The sequence below is a fragment of the Simochromis diagramma genome, unplaced genomic scaffold (assembly GCF_900408965.1).
Source record: "Simochromis diagramma unplaced genomic scaffold, fSimDia1.1 OVJJ01000753.1, whole genome shotgun sequence".
Classification (NCBI taxonomy): Eukaryota; Metazoa; Chordata; class Actinopteri; order Cichliformes; family Cichlidae; genus Simochromis; species Simochromis diagramma.
Genome location: NW_024387523.1, coordinates 10279707 through 10306899, shown reverse-complemented (window position 1 = coordinate 10306899; position 27193 = coordinate 10279707). Strand labels below are relative to the sequence as shown.

At 41.2% G+C, this 27193-nt stretch overlaps 1 protein-coding gene across 4 annotated transcripts in view; it reads left to right on the top strand.

Annotated features, from left to right (window-relative positions):
• Window positions 1-27193, top strand: part of atxn1a (ataxin 1a) — a 96441-nt gene that overhangs the window by 13130 nt on the left and 56118 nt on the right. For all 4 annotated transcript variants that reach the window (XM_040021365.1, XM_040021361.1, XM_040021362.1 and 1 more), the window contains one exon: window positions 12848-13026. The gene's annotated coding sequence lies outside the window, so the exon portion shown is untranslated. The remainder of the gene's footprint in view (window positions 1-12847; window positions 13027-27193) is intronic.

Sequence of the window (27193 nt, the reverse complement as noted above, 5' to 3'; positions counted from 1 at the left end):
GTTTGTTTTGAGGAGCTGAGCTCTATATTTAAGATTCGAGGAGGTTAAAATATGAGTCAGCTGTCTTGCACCATGGTTGCTAGTGCTCGTGGCTTGTTTATAGTGTGTTGTCTTGGTAATGTCAATATATTGATAGTTAGGGAAATACATGTTAGGGATACTTAAGAAAAGGCTGAAGTACTTTCAATATTCTGCTCTGTGCCAGTATTCTTATTTAGAAAATTTAATGCAGCTTTTCCGTGTTATTTGCATGCTATTCTGCACAATGTGAGCATTATCAATCCTTCTAACTGTGCAGCATGTGTGCTTGAATGTGTGTTTTAACACAAAGTGCCAGTATGAGTATGTTTGACTTCCTATCTGCTGACCTGCAAGTCCAGGCCTTATCAGTATGACCCCAAAGCTATCTGTATTTTATCAGTTTCTCTTGGAAGTGATGTTGCATCAACAGTTCCTGAGTGATCAATGTAAAACTGGACACATCCACAACTTCAAAAGGTTCATGTTTCAAACGTGTACTTTCATTTCCCAAAATCACAACACAGAAAAATCCTGTCCCCTCTCCCAGCCTATGATCTAATTCTCAGGAAAATTGCACAAGGCTGCTAAGAAGCTGCTGGATTTGCAGGTTTCTGTTTGAACTTTTTGCACAGGTCTTTCTCGGCCCTAAGTGCGTTTGCCAAGTGCAGCACATGATCGGAGTGGACCAATAGTAATACTACTTGGTCCCGTCTGCTCCAGCTTTGGAAAAGAGATTTGTAGGGTTTTATTGTTGTTGTTTACTTCTAATCTTCTAAAACTGAGGCACAGTTTCATAATGCCTCGTAAAAGTAGTAAGCTTGTGTCCTGCACTCATTTAAATGGGTTTCTGTTTGTAAGCCCCGCAAGATGGAAAAAGCCTCGGATCAGTTTGTGTATTTTCTGTCAAAATTGGTGCACGGTGTGCACATGTTGAGAGATTTGTAACTGGCATTATACCTCTACCAAGCATAGCCCAGATAAATTGCTTCATACCTGAAAGCATATGTTCAATACATCATTTTGGGATAAACTGTGAAGTATGATGCGTCTCTAAGGCATTTTTCTCTGTAAAGCTGATAAACAAGAAACCCTGATGCGTTTCTCATGATTTCTTTTATTCTTATTAATCTCTAATGTGGAACTTAGCATTTGGAAAATCATGCAAATCTGAATTTTAAATTCAGGGTACCACAGTATGTCTTTGGCACCTCTTGTACAGACATGTAACTAAAAGCCATTTTAGGTTTTTTTTTGTTCCGAAGTAGAATGATTCATGACAGATTTCCAACATTTGTGCGTGACTCAGAATGAGGTGGATCTGCCAAAAATAGCGCACGTCTGTGTCTGACCACCTGAAGTTTAATTAAGGATCGCAAAGGTTTGTTTTAGGTGCTGCGCAAAGGCTGAAGGTAAATGAATCGTGCTGCTCCAAAATAAATGAATGGTAATTGTAATAACTGACATTTGGAATTGATTGTTTAACGAAAAAACAAACATGTAAAGCAAACATATATTTATATAACATGAAATACAGAAAATTAAGCATTTCTGTAATAATGTAATTAATAATGTAATCTGTAAAACATCTGTCCTTTGAACAGATGTGTTTGCTGTTCAGAGTCCTGCAAGAGGGAACTGGCATCTGAATTCCCTGAGAGCTATTTTTAGTGGTTCCAGTATTTGCAGATCTGCAACTTTTCTGTGAAAAGTTCCAAGATCACAAATCAATGGACCAGATCATCTTTTAACACTGGAGGTGCAGTGAAAGGTTTAAGAAATCCTGGTCTTGCACAGAATAGCATAGTGATAGAAGCAAGAAAGATAAAAAACCCAAGCAAAACAAAAAAAGAAGCAAAAAAATAAATAAATACTGTGCTATTTTCGAAGTAATATCTCAGATAGAAGCATTTTGCAATTCTATAGCAAGGCGAGCATTATGACTGCAGAATTTATTGTAATGATGCCTTTCAATCCCCCCTGGATATTCTTAATCCTTTAAATTGATCCTTTAATTTGTGCTCGCGTAAAAAGCTGAGGGTAAGCTGTTCTTAAAATATGCAGTACTACATGGCAAAAGCAGTTTGAATTCATAATCAGCTAGTTTACATTAAAAGCTGACATATATCACATATCACATTCACACAGATGAGACATGAGGGTATCTTTCAACAGTTAGTGGACACCCACTGAAGCAATAGGGCGCTTTATTTTTAATATTTGGGGTGTTCTGGATGTGCTGTTATAGCATAATTATGCAAAGCACCAAGTAAACAGCATTTCAGTCATTTTTTGTTCTGCCAGCACGAGTAAGTGGTTGGCTCCTGTACTCTCCTTCATGGCAGGTATCACCCAATTATTAAGCCAACTTATGGACCTGTTATCTTGTGCTGTATTTATGCACACATAATGGACACAGGGCTAGATCTAAGTATGTGTGCATTTGAGTGGCTGTGTGTGTGTGTGTGTGTGCTGAGGTGGGCTAAAAGGAACTGCAGTAATTTCACAGAGAAGAAGAACTGTGCGCCTGCCCCACTTTCAGTCTTTTAATCATGTATAGACACTCGGGGCGCTCCTCTGAGTAAGTGTGTGTGTGTCTGTCTCTCTGTCTCTGTGTTTGTACGGCACTCATGGTGTGCGTGTGTGTGTGTGTATGAAAGAGACGTACAGTATGTGTCAAGGGGGGAATGCACTTAGAATTCCCTGACCTCAGACAACCCTGTGTGTGTGTGTTTATTTTTTCTAATGCATGCATTTTTTTTCTGCACAGAAAGGCAGAAGCAGTCACTACTAAAACCTGCCCTCATTTAAACTTTCGAGTGCAGTGCTGGCAGTGATTCATTGTTTTATTTTGTGAGATGTTAATGCACTCTAAAAGTACTGACAGAATACAGCTAAATACAGTAGCTACAGAAATAATGTAAATGTTAAGGATGTCCTAGCAAGCCTACGCCTTCGTACTTAAAAACAAAAAACCTTGCCAAACAGATGTGATAAGAAAATTCACCATTTATATATTATCTAAAGCGCTTCCTTACTTATTTAACTGGGGCCATTAACAGCTAAATACAAATCCCTAAGGGGTGTGTGCGTTTGAGTGAGTGCACATTGAATTTTTGGCCCCTCCAACTATGTAATCTCAGCATGACCTTGTAGCAGTTTGTAGCCCCATGGTGCCCATCCCTGTGACTAACGCCCAGTGTAACAAGCTGCCACAAGCAACTGTACTGCTATACTTTACAAGACCACAATATAATGCTGTCTGTAGCTGGACTACAAGCTCCTACATGCCTCTCTTGCCTGTGAAGTATTTGTGATATATACATTGATAGCAAAAGGCCATACACCATTTTAATAGCTGATCTCTTTTAAAAATAGTGCCGTATTTAGTCCTCACTCTGTGGAAGTATTTGATCCATAAGTTCCTGTTCCAGAAAAGTGCGCACAGTGAAAGAGGAATTAAGGACCTGGCAGTATGCAGTTAATTTACAAGAACATGTTGGAGTTTAAACCAAACGTTTGTCCACCTTCGTCCTTGAAGGTACTCTCCATGGGATTAGGAAAACTAAAGAAAACAAAACAATTCATGTATTCAAATTTGATTAATTGATACTATTAGAGTTTTCAACAGTGTGTAACTGCAGGGCTGAGGAGATTTCACACTAAGGCATGTTTGAGCTAAGCCCCTGGAGCCTGGAGAGCAGCACTGGACGTCCAAGTATTGACACCTTGTCTCACTATGGATTGCTAAGAGGCAGCAGGGTGTGGCCAACACAGGGTTAGGTACTCTGACCCTTTGACCTTGGTTATATAATTGACTGTCGCTCTGTTGTAGGAGTGAGCGGGAGCAGTCTTTTATGATGTGTCACAAGACAAACATAACTCAACAGTGACATAAAGCCTCAAGAAGCAACTGCGCTGACTTGAAATGTCACATTACTGTTGATGTCGAACTCCATATTTAAGCTCCTAAAGGAGGGAGTGTGTTTTTTTATGGCTTTTCCCGGGGCCTGTGTTTTTGATGAGTTTGCAGGTGTGGACGCACATAATGCATGCTAAAAATACACACGTCACTTGCAGTCAAGGTTAAACAAAGATAACTGGACCTTATTTGGGTTAAGGGCAGTGCAGCATGTTGGAAGCGAGCCATGACCTGTCCCACACGCATGCACGCGCTCACTCACACATCTCTCACACACACATATAGTACACACACCTGTCAGTGTTGGCATCTGCTCAGTTCTCTTTCTTGTAGTCTCTCTGTTCCTTTGTCCTCTCTGTCTTGGTCACTTGGTCAGGGACAGCTGGTGGGGCAGTGTGAGCACCTGTACTTTTTATGTGTGTGCATCTTTTTGTGTGTGGTTAGGCTTATCAGTGTGGCTAGGAGGATGTATCTGCAGTGTCCCGGCCAAATGTCTGTGCATCAGCATGTGTGTATGTGTGTATGTGTGTGTGTGTTCAGTGTGTGTTAAGTGAGGGTATGAGCACCTGTGCTGCCAGCAGGAACCTGCCACGGGCGTAGTGCTTCCTGACGTATGCTGGTGACTTCCTAAGGTCACGCTGTGAACCCCATAATAACTATTATCTTCTTAAAGTTGAGCACAGTGTCAAAAGAGGGATGGTAAAGTATTTGGTGCAGGACAGATAACGCCTAATATGTGCACAATTATTTTTGATGTGTTTTCTTTGGTTAAACACTACCCTGAGGGCAGGCCACATGCACACACTTCTGGTGTGCACGTCAGGTCTGCCTTATGTTCAAAAGTGAGATTTTCAGTCATTTGTAAGGATGAATCTTTTTTTTCTTTTTTCAAAAACAACTTAAACTTAGTCAGCATACAAAATAGTTTCAAACAAGAACAAAGCAGTTGTTAAATTAAAAGATTTAATACTGCCTGCAGGCCTTCATAATAAGATATGTATGTTTTTCTCCTCAAACTTTATCTCTCAGCCAATAGCTGTTCTTGTCAGCAGCTGTGTTTGACCCACTTCTATTCAACTCTCAAGCAAACATGCAAATAAAGTGTATGTAATGTTGTATTGCACTAGTATCCCATGGTACATGTTTTTTTTCTTTAGATGGAGCAATTACATAAGATGCCTTACACCTTTCCTTATCATTTTCTGCAGCTTTGTCTTTTATAAATTCAGTTCCTGTACAATGAGACACCCCTAATTTCACTTTTATATTTTTTTAAGTGGTCTTGAGCAGCAGTTTTCGAGGCTTTCAGAAGGTTATGCCACTTAACACTGACCTATGAATGATTGAAGCATTAAAAAAGGCACCTGACCCAAGAGTTGAACCGATCCAGGTATGCAGGTAGGTATAATTCAGCACTGAACCAATTTCAAATTGCATCTTCAGGCCCTTGTTATTAGCACCCTATTGCAAAAACGCATAATTTGTGCTTATTTCCTCAGACGAACTCTATTTGAAAGATATTTCCTCAAATGCAGGAAATATCAAATGCAAAGAGAAAATGCAGGCATTGAACCTTAGGCTTCTGGGTGAAAGCCCTGTTACTACCTCATGTGACCTTCATTGGTCTCCTGCTGGGGAAAGGATGCTTCCTTCAGTACATATTAAAAAAAATGTATTAGTAAAAAATAAAAATAGCCTTTAAAGCTGATAGATGAAGAGAGATTTGAGGTTTAGCTCTAAATGTTTGAGTGGATTCATCTTGTTTTCACGGCGCTTTTCACTTTTCTGGAAGATGCCACCCCAACATTTGGTCCGATCGTAGCGTAGTTTCTGTCCTCAACCAGTGAACTTTAACTTTGGCTTGTACAAGCAATTATAACTTCAAGAAGAAACGACTCTCTTGGCACGGCTAAAAGCATGACAGACAAGAAAAAGAGTAGAGGTTGACGCGTCATTCAGCACATTCTGACAGGAATGAAAGTGTGGGGGCGAGTGAGACTAAACGCTTGTGTCAAGGTGTTGAATGAGGTCTCTTGAAACCTGCTCGAGCAGCAACAGTTTGGATCCGCTTTGCTCTCCTGTGGTAGAAAGTCCGTAATCCGGCCATTATACGTGTTGTCTGCCTGACTGTCAGATTACTGCTCGAGAGCGCGCCTGTAGCATTAATGCTGTTTGCTGTCCCCGTTCATATTTAACTCAGCTTTGGACTTAATTTTCAGTGGTGGGTTAGCTGGTTTTGAGCTCTCGTTCATATCGGCGTCTCCTATGTCTGGGTGCATCGAGCGTTCCACACGTTTCCAGAACACATGTGCTTGTTTGTGGTTGGGAGTGGGAGAGAAAACCTTTGCAGGGAATCAGTGGCAGAAGATTATTACTATGCATGCGTGGGTAGTTCTTACTGTACAGTATGTCTTTTAAATGTTTGGAAAAATTGCAATTGAAGTAGTGCAGTGTGTGTGTGCCCATGTGTACACCTTTGAAGTGGTTTTTCTCGGTGCATGTGTGTTCCCTGTAGGTCCTCCTCCCAGCATATTCCCCTTATCCTCGTATTCGGATCTTAGGGAGGCGATCAAAGCCGGGCTCCCTGCGACTCCAGCGTCTCCAGGCTCTCTGTGCTAACGTGGCTCGACTGAGCAATGCTGAGCAATTCCCTGAGGTGGCAACTTGCGCTCCAGTGTTCAACGCTAGTGAACTCTGTCGGCTTCACTTGCACATGTTAGCTCTGCTGTACCAGCGCGCCATGTAGAGAAGACCGTTTGTTCACTTTTTCCTCTCTTTTTTCCCTCTTTCACCCAGTTTTCTTCTATGCAGATGCACTTTGGACTGTGTGTCTGCTCTGAATTTTACTTCCCCCCCCACCCTTCAGCTCACATCTCTGTCTTGTGTCATAGTGATGTTGTTATGTTGTGATGTGTTACCCTGGAGAATACTTGCATCAGTAGACAGGAAGAGAGTATATAAAAACAAAAAAAGAAGAAGGAAGGAAGAAAAAGAGGAAGATCTTAGGGGGAAAAAAGACAAGGTGAAGGACAGGAAGTAAGAAACGGATTATGTTGGATTTGATTAAACCTTTGTTAGTTTACTTTTAATTTTCTGGTTCAAGGACACGGCACCACATAGTAATCTTACCAAGGAACTGACACCACCAACACTGATATACAAAGTGTGCTTCTACTTGCTTATAGCTTTCTTTTTAAAGCCTTTTGTAAAATACTAAACACAACCTCAATGACTGACCTTCTAGTAAAGTTCTTTGTTAATATTATCATCTCATGGCTTTAATTAGTTGTTATTATTTCATAAGTGGTGTAACAACATCAGGTGACAATTAATGGCCCCTCCTGCAAAGGCCTAGTGCAGAGGCGTTAGACAGTGAGTAAGTGCTTTCAACCTAAACCTCTGAAGCATTTCCCCAACACAGCCAGTTTCTGTTGGTGCCTCAATGCTGAGTGCTGACAAAATATGTGCACGTGTGTTTTCATCTGAATTTACCTCTGTTGGTAATCTACCTTATGAACAGAGTGTTAGAGCATTGTTTGATTGCCATCTAGGTTTGCTGCTGTCACATCAACTTTATAGTGTATTATATTATATTTTTAAACGAGATGTCACACTCAGAACTTCTTACATTATTTATGGTGCTTTGTGTGGCCTGACCAAGTTTTACAAATTTGATTTCTTATTTTTATTTGGTATAGCCCAAAATCAGTGCTTGAGCCCATAAACTGAGCATGAAAGTTTTCACTCTTCCCCCTCGTGTCTCTGGTTCTCTTAGACCATAGAGGGACACAAACTGTCAGTCCAGGAAATATAATCTCAGAACAGTTTGATGTGTATTTCCCTGCCTTTCCTAGACCTCACACCCCTCACTATTTGTGGAACATCCCCGGGCCTCCCTGAGCCTGGTTCTGTTAGAGGTATCTGCCTTCCTCGCCACCGTCGCCAAGCGCTGGCTCACAAGTGTTTGTCACGTCATTGGGTTTCACTGGCCAGCGACATTCTAGTCTCGACCTTAAAACACTGAATGCCTTGAAATTACTTTTTTGTAAAATTATGAAATTGATTTTGTGTCGACATGTGACAAAGTTTGTTTGTGAAAACAGCACACAAAGAAAGAAATTATTGTCCTCAAAGCTGCAAGACTCTCTTGATGAAAACAGTAATTTGATGTCACAGACATGGAGCTGTTGCTGTACTGCTATGTGCCTTTGTTGTTTTAACACGTTCATTTTAATCTAGATTAAGCCTTTAAGTGACAAAAGTTACACAAATACCCAAGCAAACTAACCGTTTGAGGCAGAGGTAGATTTCAGTATTGTGTGGGATAAAATGCTGCGGGCAGAAATAAGTTTTGAAAGCCGCTGTTTGTCAACACTACTCTGACTCTCTCACTATAGCGTAGAGTTAAATTAATATTCGTGTTTCCAGGCAGCTAAAAAACATAAATAACTCATACATACCCCTCCTCTTTAAACAAACTATCTGTAACTGAGTGGAAACAGTTTATTTAGTGAAACACTCAAATTAAATATTCTAATCTCAGAATATTTTAATAATAGTGCTTCTGACATCTGACATGTCAGAAGCACCAATTACTGAGATATATATGGTGCATGTATGAATACTGCATGAATGGCAGTGAAGACATATCTGTGTTTGTCAGCAGGAAAAAGCCCGATCATCAGGTACACAGAAGCACATTTGGGACACTTTTTAGAGTGCTACACTTTGACCCGCAGTTGTAGTGCTGAGGGTTGCTAAGTGAGTTGCATAACCAAGAGTTCATGTTCCTGTTACAGCCTCATTGTGTGTATGGGGCTCTTACTTTCTTTCACTGTCACTTGTTTCTTTTCATTTTTAGTTAATTTAGTTTTACTTGCATAATACTTAACGAATAGAATTGGAAAAGCAAAAATCTGTCATCGTTTTGCATGTAAGAATATAAAAGTTTCAATTTAATTCAAATGAGTGAAATTTATTAGGGGATATATTTCACAGGAACGTTACTTTTGCAGGACTTAAGCCATTTGGTCATAATTCCACCTCTCACGTGCAGCCAGTCGGATGCAGGACATGCTGTGGTCAAACAACCAGCTTATTGCTGTTTTGTTGTGCGGAGCCAGTGAACCGGCCTGCAATCCAACACCTTTGCAAAGCTGCACTTTCCTCAGTCCTTGGAATCTTACTCTTTTGGCACATTTCAAACTAGAAAAACAGCTTGTTTATAGGAGTGTATGTTGTGCAGAATAGCCAAGTACTACTCATTTTCAGCAGAGTTCACTTCCAAGGCCATCTGCCTTATAATGCCTTTGGATCCAGAGTTTGTGAACTTTCTTCATTTGCAAAAAGTTCAAATCAAGTACAAAGACAACACAAATGAAGATGGCTTAGGCAAGAAATCAAGGACACATGGAGTTCCCTGCTAGCTTCTTAGGAGAGATTTATTACATTTATCATATATTGTATTAGGGTGAGGGTGGGAGGAACACATCATGTGAGAATACCAGAGTTAAATTGACGTGACATGTAACAGAAATGTGCAAGCTTAGAGCTTTTATGGGAAAGAATGTTATAAAGTACGTAGAGCGTCTGCTTTCTTGCGTCCTCTTGCTTTAGCAGCAGCAGTACTGTTGCGCTCTTTATACATATATATTTACTTGTGTCGTTGTGAGGGCACTCATCAATGCACAGTGCACTGCTTTTTATTATGCCTCTCATCCTGACCTTAACCGTCACAGCTAGATTACAATCTGACCTTAACCCACAGTCCTAATCTAAACCGTGTCACCTGGACCTTTAACCTTGAGCTGTTCTCAGACATGCACCACAGCGCTGAACTTTTCTAAACATTACCCGACCGAGGTACACGCGAAAAGGCAAATGTCCAACGCACCTGGTTCGGACACACCGGGTCTTTAACCCGCTGCTTCTTTTAACCTGGTGCTCAGGTTGAAGCTCATATCGGTGCTCGCAAAGATATCACTAAAATTTCTCCCTCTCACACGTACGCGCACAGCCTCTGTGTGACAGAGGGACGCCAGGCAGGAGACCAATAAAAAAACAGGCTGAAAGGGGCAGTGCACAGTTTCACAGGTGCACATGGAGACACACACAAAGGCACAGACACACACATTGGGGCTGCCAGTATTATTGAGTGCCCTTTGCAACAGATGGAGAACTGAATCCGAGGCTGCTGAGTCGGAGGAAAATCTTGCAGTCGTAAGTGTGAGCATTTACAAACCTGTGCTTATGTGTAAACTTTTCACAATATTTAGAACACCCCCCATTTCCAAGAAGCACACAGGCAAGGTGAATCCAAGTGAAACCCCCCCACATTGAATAAAGAGGAACATCTGATGATTTAGTGAATGGAGACATTTAAACATCCTTAAATCCTGATATAAAAACTTTTAAAAATGGGACTGAAAGATGTAAATTAATGACAAAAAATGTCTGTTTATTTATTTTGGATTGTTGACATGGACAACAATAGACATGGACATGTTTTGAGACCATTTTCTGAGGATGTGTTTTGTATGTTTGCTCTGCTAATTAAGCTTTGAATCAGATTTTTGTATTGTAGGCAGACTAGTACTGCCATACTTTTCATGTCTACATGTACGTGTCACTCTTTCTTCTCATAGTATTTTTTACAACATCCAATACTGGGAAAAGGACTTGCACAGCTAATGTCCAACCATATATGTTAATAGCTTCATACTTTATTACAATGCATGTGCGGTTGTTGAAAATAACCACTTTCAAGGCTTTGTCTGCTTTAACTGGGGATAAAAGTGACTTTATTCATCTATAGGAAGTGCATATGGGAGCAAAGAGCATGACAGCCATAAATCTGGGGCTCTGAGGCAGATGATGAGCTCATGATTTGTGCATTTCAACCACTAATAAGCACGTATTTCCTCTTTGAAAGACCCTCACATCAAGTCATCTTTGGTAAAGTTGTTGTCCTGGCCTCTGTGTATGCTGTTGCTGTTTTTTGTGTACCTTTTCCCACGGCTGTGTGGGTTTCTGTGTGTATACGTGACTCTACGAGCTGGATGTTACCACCATGTGTTTTGCTTCTTTCGTATGCCTGGGTGCTTGTGTGTATGTGCTTGAATTTTGTGTTAAGTTAGTGCAAACAAAAACATGCATGCTTTAGTATCACTTTCTGTCCCCGGGGTAGGGGGTACTCTTGGATGTCACATGATCGGCTGACCTGATTTTGCGTTGCTGAGTCAACGTGTTGTTTCGGGGTTCAAGTTAACGCTCGACTCGGCCCTGTGACCTTGGGACATGTCTTTGTCACTGTGGTAACAGCCTCGGGGGTTACTTAAAATAAGAGAGCACACTGGATGGGAGCACTAAGTGTTTCTCTATGTGCTTGTGCATCAAATTAGGCACTGTACCACATTTTATTTGCCCGGGGAACATTAACTCACTTCTTTTTAATGAACATCCTGCAACAAAGCCATAAAGTTGGATTCACACCTGGGCGATAAATGATGCAACAGCGCCCTGCTTTAGGTTATGGTGGAGTGCCACTACAGTAGTTGGGAATTAAGTGCTTTGCACAGAAGGTGCAAAATCAAGTGTATTGGTTGCCTGAGCGTTTGATGCAGGGAGCTTGAAAATGGAACTTATTTCCCTGAATGGTATGCATGCAGAGTAGGAAAGGAGAAGTGCGATTCTTTCGGTATTGCTTTACACATAGCGACTCTCGATCAGAGCTTTCTGAGAAAACGAATTGTAGTGTAAAATTGTTTAACATTTCCAGGCTATGAGATGTGGTTTTCACAGAAATACTACCTTCATTATGAGAGTCTGCTCTCAGTTTACTAGAGACATTTGGTCAGAGAAAGAGAAACACTGTCCTTACTGGAAACTGAGCTAAGTTAATGCGCAAGAACTAAGTAGTTATGATTTTTGTTTAGAGAGGGAAAAAAAGAGGACACGAGCCTCAAACCGTGTGTCTCATGTGGGTAAACAAAGCGTGGTTACCATGCTGATTCGGCGTCAGTGTATAAATAGCATGGGTGTTTGTTCTGAATAGTCTTCAGAGAGGGAGAGAGCACAACAGAAAAGGGAAAAGCAGAGGAAGAATCACAAGTGCAGACATTTACAAATGCACATGGTTTAAAGACTTCTATTTAAACAAGGACTGGGATTTAGCAAGTACTACAGGCATTGTGTGTGTGTGTGTCTGTCTGTGTGTGTGTGTGTCAGCTTTGTCAAGAAAGGCAGTGGTAGCAATCACTCTGTCATAAACAACAACATATCTACAATTTTCCTCTTCAAATTTGCAAACCCATTTCTTAACACAGAAGGCAAGTGGAGTTTTCTTGTAATAGCAGCATCACCCTGCACCTCACTAATAGTTATTTATGTAGCTTCTCTTTGTTATTTCTTGAACTTTTATGAACGAAGATCGCTTTGCTATCAAGCTCGTTGTTAACGTCGACCTGTTTTGCTCTTTTCCTGCTTCATATTTTTATTCCTGGACTGTATGAGACTTGCTTTGACTCAAGTTCATCCAATGTCTGAAACAAAATGTTTGAGCTGCTCTCGCTTGAAGGACACCCTCCCTCCAAGCTAACTTTCTTCTGAATGGCTGCCCCTCATGAACAGGGGGGCTACTAAGGCTACAATATTACAATTTAATGGATATTGCTTCTCTATGAGAGCTTAATGTTCCAAGAGTAGCAGTGTTTCTGCACAAAACTGAAATAATTAAGAGGAAAAGAATACTGAATGATTAAGCTGATTATTGTACTTGCAGAGCACTGGATGTGGTTATTATGCTATGATAATTGAGCTAAAGTAAGCAATAACCCAGACCTAAGTAATCTCAGAGGATGTAATATTGAAGAGAGAAATAAAAGCCTCTCTGTCTCTGTTTATCTGCAGGGAATTGTGACCACAACTGCCGACATACAGACGTGAATAGACGGCGCACACTTCTTCTCCCTTCCTTTCTGCTGGTCAAGGCTTCACATCAGGAACTACGACTGCAATCCGTTGTCAGCTCTCAGCTGAGCAGAAGGCTCCACCTACTCGGCCAAAGTAGCTCTGCCTCCTATTCTCAGGTAGGATTCAAAGAGGATGGAGTCAGGGAGTCAGTTGTCTCCTTCCCCTCACACCTATCCGGTCACAGCAGATGGCTGTCTCTCACTGAGCTTTCTTCCTGTGAAAAGGGAGTTTTTCCTTCCCACTGTCGCTCCAAATGCTTCTTCATATGGGTTGTCTGATTGTTGTGATTTTTCTCTGTATTTGTATTTTTTTTCTTACCTTACAATATAAAGGGCATGTTGTTGTGATTGGGCACCATATAAATAGAATTGAATTGAATGAATTGGATTGAATTGAAGAGACTTTTAACATGTATGTCTGCGCTTTATTATCAGGCAGATTCTGGTCCAGTTGATCTGTTATGATAACCGTTATGAGTACACAAGCTAAGCTGCTATTAAAATCCAGTAAGACCTGTGGTGCCCGCACAGTCTATGGATATACATGCGTTAAGTTTTAATGGGTTAAATCCATCTGCTGTATTCAAGCTGTCGAGGGATTGTTTGTAGAGGAGGCATGTATTTTTATGCCAGATCAGCGGTAACCATGGAACCATGCACGGTAACATATAAGCATCGCTTATGGTTTATAGCATGAAGGATTGTGATTATTGACCAGTTAAACACAGTCACCACACAGTAACTACAGTGACCACAGTAACTTTTGCTTCATGAGATGACAATATGAGGAAGTTGAAGCTCCAGCAACACTTGGACTATGTAGGACAATTTAATTACTTCCCTCGTATTGCTTATTATAGATAACATTTTAAATAGGGTATGAGTAGAGTAGAAAAAATAAAATAACCAATCGTACAGTGCCTCAAACATCAACAAGCATGTGCTGGGTTTATGATATTACGGATTAGAGCCAGTCATTCTCCCTGGCAGTAAGTCCAGTGACATCTCATACATGCAGTTATAAGCAGGAAAAGTAATATTACAATATGAAATGTAGTTCTAGTACAGGTTTTCTTGTGTTGTAGTTTTCAACACTTAGTGTGTTCTTGAAAACCCACGCTAGAGACCTTGCACTGCGTGATTTATGTCACCGTGAACGGGACAAAAACCAACAAACGATCCGAGAGCGCTGCGCTAGGCGAGCTAGCTGCATGAGCCAAGCTATTCTCTGACACGACCATACGTAGCAGGCTTTACTCCAGTTCAGAGGGGTGCGGTCATGGTACACTGACGCATCTCTTCTCCAAGTATATCAAGAATCAGTTATATGTTGTTGGTTCACTGTGCAACCTACGTGAGTCTGAACCAAACGAGTCGAGCTGCAGGTATGAGAGCAGATGGGTCGGGCCTGTCCTTTTTCTTTTCTTCTTTTAATAGCAGTTTTCATAAGATCTGAGGTACTTAGGTGTGCTTTGGGTGTATGTGCGTTTCTGTGACTCAGAGGATAAACTTCTTTGAATGGAACTGAGCTCCTGTCTTTCTCGCCGCCCTCCTTCATGCTTTTTGACTTTTGATTTTCTCGTTTTCGTTTTCACTCTTCACTTTCAACGGCCAATTGTGACGTCCCTCAACTCCTTCTCCCATCAATATTCCCTTTCTCTCTCTCTCTCAGTTTCACTACCCATCCTCTAGCTGAAGAAGCTTTCCGCTCTTTTCCCTCTTACTGAATCCTCGGCCGCTTGTATTGAAGCTTCTCCGCCAGCCCTTTATCGCCGTCTCGCCAGCTGCATGTTGAAGCTCCATTCTCTCCTATGAGGGATAGCAGGATGAATAGAAGGGCTTACTGAGGGAAAGAGCGAGAAAGCCAATCCCTGCTTTTTGTCTCACTGAACATCTTTTACGGTCTTCCTCTCTCTCCTCACCCTATCCTAAACTCTTCTGTGACCAATAGTGTCACCGCTTTCTCCTGCTGCTCATTCTGCCTGCTCTGTGAGAGGGGCTGTTGTTATCATGGGATAGTTGTAGACACAGACAATATAGAAAGAGAGGATTTTTTTTTGTACCAGTTATTTTAAAAAATATATCATAAAACCCAAACATGATTTTTGGTTCTCGTCCCAGTTGCAGTGTGCCACCGGCTGCTGCAAAATAAGTTTTTGTTTATCGCCCCCTCAGCGTACGGTTATACTCGACTCACCAACAGCATCATTTTATTTTTGCTGTGAGCTACTTCAGGGACTTGCTTCATACCTCTACAAATATGTTTTGAAGTACAGACTAATTAGCTTATTAAATTAACATTGTACCAATTTATAGAGGACTAGTTTTGTGGATGGGGGTGGGAGGAGTGTAAGGATAATAAATCAAAAGGTAAGATAAAGAAGAAACAAGGTTGATAATTGGGGAAAGAAGTGAACATAAAGTAGCCTTTTTGGATTTTTCTTTTCTCTAAAATTCAGTCGGTCCCTGCTCCCCTTGTCCTCTTCTCTTCCTCTTTCTTCAGCCGTCATTCTCGCTGACTGGAAATTACACATTTCACTCCCCGCTGCTTTCTGCTCTCTCTCTCTCCATTGTAAATTCACTGTTGACAGTTGCCTTTCTCTGAACACAAAGTCTCAGAAATGAGCAGATGGAGGGGTGACAGCCTAAAAGCTCAAACAATGACACTGGGCGGCAAGTCGCCGTGGCTGTCGGTGTAGCATATAGAGACTGCCAGCTATAAAGAAGCTAAAGATGTAGAATCAGAATGAGAACGCATGACATAAATCAACTAAAATTTATGTGAAAACATTTGACACGTGGCTTATGTTGTATCCTGTGTGACTTACAGTGAGTCTAAGAGGAGAATAAGCTTATGTTACAACGCAGCTAACAAAGAGGTACCCAGCTGATTAGTGACATGTTCACCTCACCTGTCACTTCATTAGGTACGCCTTGCTATTACTGGGTTGGACCCTGTTTTGCATTTAGAACTGCTTTAATCCTTTATAACATACATTTAACAAAGTGCTGGAAACATTCCTCAGAGATTTTGTAGCGTCACACAGTTGCTGCAGATTTGTCGGCTGCACATCCATGACGCAAATCTCCCGTTGTTCCATGTTCCACCCGATTGAGATCTGGTAACGGTGGAGGATGTTAGAGTGCAGTGAACTCACTGTCATGTTCAAAAAACAGTTTGGGATGATCTGAGCTTTGTAACGTGGTATCCTGCAGGAAGTAGTCATCAGGAGATGGATACACTGCTACCTTACACAGCTACCATAGCGTGGGAGGCGAGGCACACCCTGGACAGGTCGCCAGTCTGCCGGCTAACACCGAGACAGACGTCCATTCACACACACATTCTCACGTCTTTGTGGGAGGAAGCCAGACATCGGTGCCTGAATTCTGACCTTAATATCTGAATCTTGGAACAGAAATCGAAACTCATCAGACCAGACAACATTTTTGCAGTCTTCTGTTTATCATTTTGATGAGCCTTTGTAAATCGTAGCTTCGGTTTCCTGTTCTCAACTCACATAAATGGGACTGCTGTAGCCCATCCACTTCAAGGTGCTTTCAGAGATTCTCTTCTGCATGTCTAGAGCGTTATTTGAGTTACTGTTGCCTTCCAATCAGCATGAAGCAGTCTGGTTATTCTCTTCTGACCTCTGGCATTAGGAAGGCATTTTTTAGACCGTTCTCTGTGAACTCCAGAGATGGCTGTATGGGGAAAATCCCAGCTGACTGGCAGTTTCTGAAATACTCATATCAGCCCATCTTTCACCACGCCACGTGCAAAGTCACTTAAATTACCTTTTGTCCCCATAGTGACGCTCAGTTGGAAGTTTGTAGGTTGTCTTGGTCGTGTCTCCAATATATACATTACAGGGTGGGCCATTTATATGGATACACCGTAATAACATGGGAATGGTTGGTGATAGGGTGGCTATTTAGAAGTCGGCCATCTTGGATACAACTTTTGTTTTTTCAATAGGAAGAGGGCCATGTGACACATCAAACTTATTGGTAATGTCACAAGAAAAACAATGGTGTGCATCATATTGATCTGCTCATTCATTTTCTTTTCGGGGCCTGTTTGCAAAATGCACTTGGCTTTCATTACATTATGGAAGGGTTAAACTTATTTATGTCTTGCAGGGGGAAGTCTGACAGCTTTATGTGGATTCAATCAATTTTTTACAGATTGATTAATTTTTTTATTTGAGACTGGAATTACTCATACCCACTCTCACTCTTGTTCACGGTTAAACTCAATGCTGCCTACAGCAACAGCTCACAGTAATCTCTGAGATGTCAAATGACTAATTAACCCAGTGATGCTTTCTGTAATACAGTTTCACAGGAGCCTCTGGATATCCAGCAATGCCAGGGGCTGTGAGTGCTTGAATAAATGCTCAATATATAAAATAAGCCGACCCAGTCCCTTTTGTTGGTCACAAGCTAAAAAGTTTATTGCCAATTACGTGTCACTTGTACAATACGAGAATGTAATTAACATCAACTCCTCTAAAGTAAGAAATCTAGTAGATCTGGGGCACAGTGCTGCCATGAGTATGTACACAAGTATATAGAGAGGTCATCCCTTCTATGTGTGTGTTTGTGTGTGCGTGAGAGGGAGCATGGATTTCCCCTTCTCTGTTTTCTTGTAATCGCTACGCTCTGCTTTATTTGATCTGGGCCCGACTCTCATAGTAGAATTGAATTGGGTTCGGAGAGCACGGGAAACACACACACACACACACACACACACACACACACACACACACACACACACACACACACACACACACACCTGAGAGTGCCAACTGCAACAACAGCTGTCACGAATTACAGTGACAGAGAGCAAACGAGAAGAGGGACAGCGGGAAATTAAGGTAGAGTTTTTAGAGTGACCAGATATTATGGTGGTATCTTTGCATCCCTTTTGATGTTGATAGAACAATTAGCTAATAAGTAAAATCATATCTTTCTCTGTACTTCTGCTCTTTCTGTTCTATATGTCTTTTGTCTCGCTGTCTTTGCTCGTCATGCCGCCGCTCTCCACAAAAACACTGACGCGCACACACACTTGAACTGCCTCTGCACACTAAACAGTTAGTTAATTACCTTGCTCAGTGTTGTTGGGTTCATCCAGACTGAATTACTGAGAAGAGAGGATAAAGGTAGAGAGCAGAGGAGGCAGAAAAAAGAAGTGAAGTGTGTGTGAATGAATCGATATAAAGAGAGGCATTCACAATTGGAGGAGCGACCTGATTTGTATATGCAAGAGAGCAAAGAAAAAGGAACCAAACTTATTTGAATGTTTCATCCAGGTTTGTTCTTTTCCAAGTAAAAAGCCTCAAAATTTGGTAAAGAAACGTTTGTAAGTACTTTTCAGATCATTTGAGTTTAAACCTACGTTGCATGAATGTAGTGCTCCATGTAACAGGAGCACAGTTGATTTGGTAGAAGAGAGTTTCATGAGAAATGCAGCTTTGTCTGATTCTTACTTTACTCCCCTAGAACTTGCTTGTTTTTATACAGTAGCTGTAAAGATGTTGAAGTCTGGCTTAATAATCAGTATAATTACCTATTTTTATGGATGTTTATGAGCATGTTTATTTTGTTTGTCTCTTTTTTACATACTGAGGTTGTGTAAAAGTATTGAGCCGGCCCTCATTTCTTTATATTTCACCTCCAAGGAGTCAGACTTTCTTGAACAATATGTCTCTGAAGGTCTGTTTTTCTTCGCTGCATTTTCACTAATTTCATGAATTTCAGCTCAGTCCTTGTACTGGACCATTTTAGAGTCGAAAATCAGCCTTTGCTCTATTTCTTTCTGACACACTCATTTCACTGGCCCCTCAGTTGATCCATCCACCGTTCACTGAAGCTTCAACAGAAGTGGAAGGCCATGGAGGTATTCCCAGTTACACTGAACCGAAAATCAGTGGCAACAGGTTGGATGGAGAGACTGATATAAATTTGAAAATTTTGTTTCAAAATGTTGTAAATGTGTAGGGAGCGTCTACAGCTGTCTGTAAAACACAGTGAAGGCTCTGTCATGGTTTGGGGCTGGATTTCAGCCAGTGCTGCTGCTGGTCAAACTGTAAACGCAGACCCCAACCGGTCGCAGCAGATGGCCCCGCCCCTCCCTGAGCCTGGTTCTGCCGGAGGTTTCTTCCTGTTAAAAGGGAGTTTTTCCTTCCCACTGTCACCAAAGTGCTTGCTCATAGGGTGTCATATGATTGTTGGGTTTTTCTCTGTATCTACTGTACAATATAAAACGCCTTGAGGCGACTTTTGTTGTGATTTGGCGCTATATAAAAAAAATTGAATTGAATTGAAGTACGGTCAGATTTTAATCCACTCTACACTGCCAATGCAGTAAAAGCACAGTTGGATAGAAAAACACACAATGGAGCACTATCAGTCATGGATTGGCCTCCCCGGAGCCTGGACCTCGACATTATCGAAGCAGTGTGGGATCATGGTGACAGAGAACAGAACAAAAGGCAGAAACATCCAACATCTGTGAAAGTCCTTCAAGAAAACTGGAGAACTATTCCTAAAGAATGCTTGGAGAAATGAAAGCTGCCTAATAGAGTTCAGGCTGTGTTTAAGAATAAAGGTGGTCACACCAAATATTGACTTTCAAGCTTTCACAATTGTACACTGAATCGCTAAACCTCAAAGACCTTTACACAGTATTGTATTATACTTTCACCTGCGGCTGCCAGAAGAATGGGTTACATACTATTTAAATGGTATCAAGATATGTATTCAACTAAAATGGGTGGGTGCTATTAGGTTAAAATACTTTATAGTTATAGCAGCTACTTCCAGCATTTTTTAGATGTGTATAAACGGCTAACAGGAACCATAATCTACTGAGATAAATGATCCAGTTTTATTTGGTTTGGTTGTACCTCCGGAAAGCATCTGAGGAATGCATGTGGGGAAAAGAAAAAAATCCTGACGCTTGGGCCTATTCGGAGTCAACTCGGATCCAGTTGGCCGCTGGGCTTGTAATACACTGGCAGAAACCCTGCTGTACAGTACGACAGTGTATTTGAGCGAGATCACCCTATAACATCCTGACTGTACATGAAAGTGAAATGTGAAAATGTCATTTGGAGCTGTGGGGTATTGACTGTAATCGGTGTGGAAAAACATGCCGCTGTAGGTCATTACTAATGAGCCATACGCATGCTGGAACATTCAGCGTGCTGAGGGTGGATGCCTGCATCTTCATCTTTGCTGTGTACTGTGTCATTGTGAGCATAGCTTAATATATCTAAGCATTTACTCTTAAATGTGTATGTAAGGGTGGATGAACTGTGTGTGAGAGAGATTTTTATTCAGCGTGGGTGCCATTATTCACATAAGTGTACTAGTCTCTGTTTGGTGTGATTAAGTGGGCTCTTCTCAGCTTAAACCCACTTTTGTTGCTCTTTTCTTTGTTTTCTCTTGATTCCCTTCTGCTTTATAGCATTAAGCAGTGAGTAATGACGGCTGACATCATCTCTGGCTAGGCTAGTCTGACTAATTGGCCAGAGCAATCTGATTGCATTAGATGTTATTCCTTCAGGGCATTCCCTGTCTTCCGCGCCTGCTTTGAAAGATATCCCTCATTGTTTGCATGGAGCAACATATTACTTTTGTGCGGCGTTAGGGTTTTGGCTTTATTGTATTCATAGCAGGGTGAAACAAACTGCATCGGATGTGAATTAGTACGTTTGATTTATGGTTTGTGTGTTTTAACCCGAAACATGAATAATTTTAAAAGCGGTGATTGCTGTCGAGCCCTGACTCGTCTCGTTAATTGCTATCATCTAGAATGCACGTCTCAGGACACCTCAAGGATATTACAAACGCACTACGGGGACGCTAATATACCGCTGAAATGTCTTTGGTTATTGTGTGGATGCTCTGGGTGCTCGTGCGAGAAAGCAATAAAAGTTGAAAAATGAAGTTGTGCTTTAGATTTACTAACAGCCATAAGAGCCGCTCATCTCTCTTCGCCTCTCTCCACGTATTCTCCCGTTCTTGTCTCCTCCACAGAACCTGCTTTAAGAGCCACCTTTTCAAGTGAAGTAAAATGATTATAGTAATGGACGCCCACCCCCTCCCACTCCAACCTCTCTCTTGCTCTCCTTCACAGTTGCTGCTCTGTACATTCTGTTCTGTACATTAGTGTAGCCCCTGGGATGCCCTCTCGCTCTCTCCTCTCTGCAGCTTAATGCAATCACACCTCCTGTATAAGTGTGCTGTGAGAGATGGAGAGAATCGAGAGGAGCGACGAGGGAAAAAGGGAAGGCACAGGTGGGTGGCAAACTGGCAAGAGTGATCACATCATAGGATGATAATTACCTGCAGAAAGGAATCAGAAGTCATGCAAATTAGATAATTGACAGGTTTCCCTGTCAGTCACAGGTAGGTCTGTACTTTCTTGGAACAAATGCCATCTGTACGATTAATTTCCTGTTGCCTGTGTGATGTTTTGATGCACTTTTTTGTGTGTCTGCAAGATCGCATTCAAGCAGCAAAGAAAAAGGAATCAAATAGAGTACAAAATAGTTCCAGCCACTGCTAATAGCTAGCACAGTTCAACCCCAAAACCAAACTTATAGTTTGGCATTCAGCGGGACAAAATGCAGGCGAACTGAATAAGTTCAAAGGCAACTGAAAACATGCAGGCACACTTCTTATCTGTTTTTATGCCTGGATGTTCTGAAATGGTCAGAAGTTCACAATGACAAACACTTCTCTCCAGGAGGAGCTGAGCTCAATTCAGCAACTTCAGCTTTTAGTGAGATGAATGAGCATGGCCTTTGTGGTGCCTGGGAAGTCTTTATGCTGAGACCTATAGAGAGTTTATTGCTTTTACAACTAGGCTGTATGATAAAGTGCCATCTTTGTCGCCACCCACACTCTCCCACTCACTACCCCCCCACATACCTCACTGTCTCTCTGTTACTGCATCTCTGAGTTTTGTTCCCTTTGTTATCGCCTTCTTTTTTTTCCCTTTTACCTCCTTGTCAACTTTCCCATCATTTTTCTCCCTTTCATCTTTCCAAGTGTCCTGACTTCCCTTTCAGCTTCTCTCGTTGTTGACTTTGTCTCCCTTTCTTCACCTTGTCTCTCTTTGGTTGTGCTTTTATTTTAATGCTGCTATATAATATCCATTCCTAACCTTTGCATCTGCACTTGTAACGGGATCAATCTAGTTCTTCACGTGAGCTGACTTACCTTTTCTAAAAGATCTTCTGAGCACACAGGAAGAGCACAGGAAACCAAAATATTTTCTTGAAAACAAATGTTTTCCTGTGGGAATCCTACTGACCGTATTTGAGAGGAAAAAAATCACCATTATTCTTGTTCTCAAGAGTGCTGTTTATACCAAGCCTTCATGAAATAGTGTGTACAGTGTGTGTGGCAGGGCTGATGGATTGCCACTTCCCAATATCCCTAATACTCCACAGTTATGCCGCTGTACTCCATCCTTTTATGTGTGGAGAGGTGGAGGCTAATAGCCCATTGAGCTAAACTGGTTTTCCTTCACTTGGGGGGGAATGTAGTGAACTCGGGGCCCTGTGGTCTCCTGAATTGTATAACAATGGCAGATGGGCCTTGGCTGAGGAATTTTAATGGAACAGTGGAGGGTGATAGCCAGCAGACATTATTCAACACGGCCACCTGAGACATGCTCAGACTTTGCACCCCTAGAAAAAAAAACTACTGTCATTCAGTTTGGACCTTTTTGTGGGTCTTTTGTTCCCCCCCAAGAAAGTCCTTTTTATAAATATCCATCCAATCTTTTTCAATTCAGGGTTGCAGGGTCACTCAGCTGTCACAGAGTGAGAGGCGGGGTACAGGTTACCAGTCCATCGCAGCGCTATAATATAATATAGCCAATCAAAAAGATCATTCATTTACCATTAGATAAAAACAGTTTGCTACTTTCTTTTTTTTGGATATGGCAAGAGAAGATAAATTACACTCATCATTACAGAATTCTGAATCTTTTACATAATATCTTCTTGTCGGTAGCCATGCATATCCATGCTTAATTGTCTGTTATATTCTAAATGAGACCATCATTTACACCCCTTAGGAAAATGTTTCCTGGGGTCATAAATGACATGAGATGTAAGGACGTTTTCTTTAAGATGTCTTTATAATCAACCGGCAGAGTCACCTCCTCCTGGGATTTTTCAGACCTAGAAAATTCTCAACATACTTTCTCTGCATCACTCAAAGAGATCATGCCACCTACTCATGTGACAACTGTTTATGCTTATGGACTGTTTAGAATCACCAGTTATGTATGTGTGGATTGCCTGAGGAAGGACCTTCTTGCTGTGGGGCTAACCACTTCATCATCATATGATCTTTGCCTTTTATTTTATTATTGTGTAAAATTAGTTGGCATCTTAAGGTATAAAAAGTATTTAAGGTCCTTTACATATCATCAGAATTTCTCCTTTAAATAAAATCTGTTGGTTATGTTGAAACCCCCCAAATTTATTATGAATCCATTCAGGGACTTCATCCGGCCTTGCAATAAAAACATGGAAGTCCACATCACACATCAGCATGAAGCCTTCAGGCTGCCACTGTACATAACTGTAGGTTATGCTGATTAGTGTGTGGGAAGCAACATGAACATAAAGTGAACTGTCATACTGTCATATTCAAAAATATGTGGAAACTGGGGGGGGGGGGGGATGAAGCACATTTCTGTTCTGCATAGCCTTCTGTAGATTATTGGGATTGCTAAAATAATTTAACTGTTAGTATAAGTGGTGATGAGAGCACAGCAGGCATCAGACTTGAAATATTATTTACAGCAGTTAATTTTTTACCTTCTAGGGAGAAATTGCTTCCTTCTCGGTTGTGCTGACGATACCATGCAGGGCTCTCTCACCACAACTGGAGAATAACCTCAGCTCTGTTGGAAGACAGTAGTGTGTGTGTGTGTGCGTGTAGTGTGTGTGTGTGTGTGTGCGCAGGACATGTGTGCCTGCGGAGGTGTGTGTGAATGGGATTGACAGTAAGGATTACATAAGCGCAGTGCCTGCTGGTGCAGGTCGCCGTGAACAACATGAGCAGAATGACACTCAGAGATGTAAATCATTACAAATTCCTACACACACACACACACACACACACACACACACACACACACACACACACACACACACACACACACACACTCAAACATATACACGCACATACGTGACAAAGAGCACGAAGGCTAGTGTATCTCCACTGGTCTGTGTGATCAGCTGCCAGGTTATCTGAAAGAGTGTGATGAAATTTTTTCCCAGTAAGGAGTAAGACTTTTCTGCTTGTTATCCTCAGCAGGTTGACATTTTGAGTAATCACTTCTAGGGAACTACATTTATTTCCCTCCCACTTTAGTGTCTTTGTTGCACTTTAGATTGAAACGGCTGAGTTCCTGGAAGGTGTTCAGGGTGCAACGGAGCATGCAAAAAAAAAAAAAATCACATTACGTATAAGTGCATGACCAAGCATGCAGGAAAGATCAAGCGCCTACAAAATGTACACATGCTCAGATACTCACACACACAGTGAACACTTTGTCTTTTGTTATAAACATAGCTTCTATTGCTACACACTTAAAAAACCAAAATAAATTACAGTTCTTTTGTTTTTAGCTCTTGGCTAACTCAAAGGCTGTAACAAATACCACTTTTCGGCTCTTGAGATTCACTAGTGAACCACATTAAACATTTAATAATACCCTCCTGTATCTAGTGTGCTCCAAAGATTTTTCACTAGCTAGAAGCCACTAAATAGCTATGATAGCTATTGTAGCTTAATCAAGTTGGCAATGGTACAGTGAACTGCATGGTGAAGGTTATGATTACAAGTGGAAACCCCCCAAATATATGTATCACAAAAGAAATATCTAAATAGCAAAAAACTATAAGTATAGCTCTCACTGACATTCTGCAAAGGGTTGTTAAGAGAAAACACTTCAAATTAAAACAATATTTGATGTAATGTGTGTCGTCAAAAGCTAAATGCACTTGTGGCTTTTAAAAGTAATTGTTCGTCTTTACCAGGCATTTAAAAACATAACAAACTACCTCAGCATAACGTATTTATGTCATCCCAGCACCGACTGTATATTAAAGATGGAGGTACCCACTGTTGCATAACCCATTGGTTTGTCCTGTTGAGGTCAGCATCGCCATTTTTATTTTTAGAGACACAGAAGGGCACTGCACACTCACAGGATAACCACGCCCTAAAGCACAGTCTAAGCTGTAATGGATTTACTGAGAGTGTAATTCTGCCAGTTGATTAATAAATGTGGTCACCAGGGAGGCATCGCAAATGTTTATTGAAATTCAGAGTAAATTACACCTCTAGTCTTGTCTGGCTGTGTATAGTTCTGTAACAAGGAAATAAATGGCATAATAAATTCAGGTTGTCATATACAATGTAACATGTTACCAGCTAAATGTTTAAACTTGTTGCCCAACACAAGCAAGCATAAGGATATGAAATTAAATGAATTAAACCATAGCTATGAAGTTAGTACACAGGAGCGCTAATGAGATCTCACTGATATATAGCTCTAATATATATTTCTTGCCCTCTATACATCTATAGAAAGCAAAAGCTAAGAGAAATATTGCCTAAGCTGTTCAAGTAGCAGTTGTTCAAGTCGCTCAGTAAATGTCAGCATTTACAAGGTTATAAGCCGTAATTAAACCATCTGATGACAAGGTTAGACAAGGTTACCTTGTAACAAACGCACTATAAACAATGAGGTAACTTAACAACAGTTCCTGGACTTACTCAGTGGTTAGCTGCACGCACACACGCCTGACAAAAAAAGCATGCAAACACAAACTCCGAGTAATGATTCACAGTCCATCAGGAGCACATTTTTTCCTCTACTTTTGCATACTAACCACCAGAAGTCTCCTACGTGCTAGCATGGAGCGTTCTGATTGGCCGCTCCTGAGCTGCCAGTTTAGTATATCTTAGGATGCTGTCCTTCGCCACAAACTGGTTCATGTAACTCTGCTTTGGGCCCATTATTTGCAAACTGAAAACTAGCAATAGCAATGACACTATAAACTCATCTGGGAAATGTTTGCTGAAGTTATAAATCACATAAGCAATAAAGTTATTTTTCCTATATAACCAAACTTCTGTTCCTACAAGGGGAGTTGCCCCCTGCTGGCTATTAGAAAAATGGAGGTGTAAGACATGCAGTGGTTTCAGACTGCTTAGTGTTATTGCTGAATAAGATTACTTGCTCAGATTAGTTGTCTGCACAATACGCTAGGAAAGGGGAGAGTACATACGCTCACACAAATGCAAGGGAATCGTTATTAAAAAAAAAGTGTTATATAGTGTACAAATATAATGCTGTCTGTTGCTAAGCCTTTCCTGTTCTTCCCTCTCACTGCAGCAGCTCTGCTAATGAACCTACATTACTCCTTTAATAGAAATCCGTGTCTGCTAGCCAGCAAAACTCCACTCAGACGCTCATGTGCACAAAATAGCACCATGTTTATACATCGTTTTGCAGGCTCAGACGCACATGCACAACACATACTGTGCATGCAAGGCGAGGCTGCTGCAGATGACGTGTCATGTGTGGAGGACACACGGGTCCAGTTTAGGCACAGATTTTATTCTAAATGAAGCAGGAGTTTGTGAATTATTGAAACACTTGTCCTCTTTTCTTCCTTCTCCATCTCTCTCTCCCCTTTCCTTCTTTAGATCTTTTATAGCTCTGCGTTCCTTTTTCTCACATACACTCCTATGTTCCGCTGTCCTTCCTTCTTTTTTTTCAGTCCCTCTCTTCGATTCTCTTCTATTAAATAAGCAGGAGGGAGGATCAGATTGATTTGTGAAGCAGTAGTTCTGTTTGTGTGTGTGTGTGTGTGCACTTGTGTGGTTGGAGGGATGTTGGTTAATCCGATGTTGTCCTTGGGGACAGATTTGGCCCATATTACAGCCCGCTATTACAGTGTCAGAAATCTCCTGTGCATTGAGACAGTCATTATTTACTGCCGTTCTTCGTCCCAACTCTCTCACTAGCATTTTTATTATACAGCTCCACCCTGCTCTGCAATTGCACGCACACAGAGCCACAGTAGGACGGCCTACGACAAAATCCATTTACACGCATACACTGGGGCTGTTCAGTATTGTTGAGCAGTTATTTGCACAATTACTCATTTTTTATTATTATTTTTATTAGCGGCTGCTTCTTCACCTCTCTGCATCAATTTAAATTGGCACT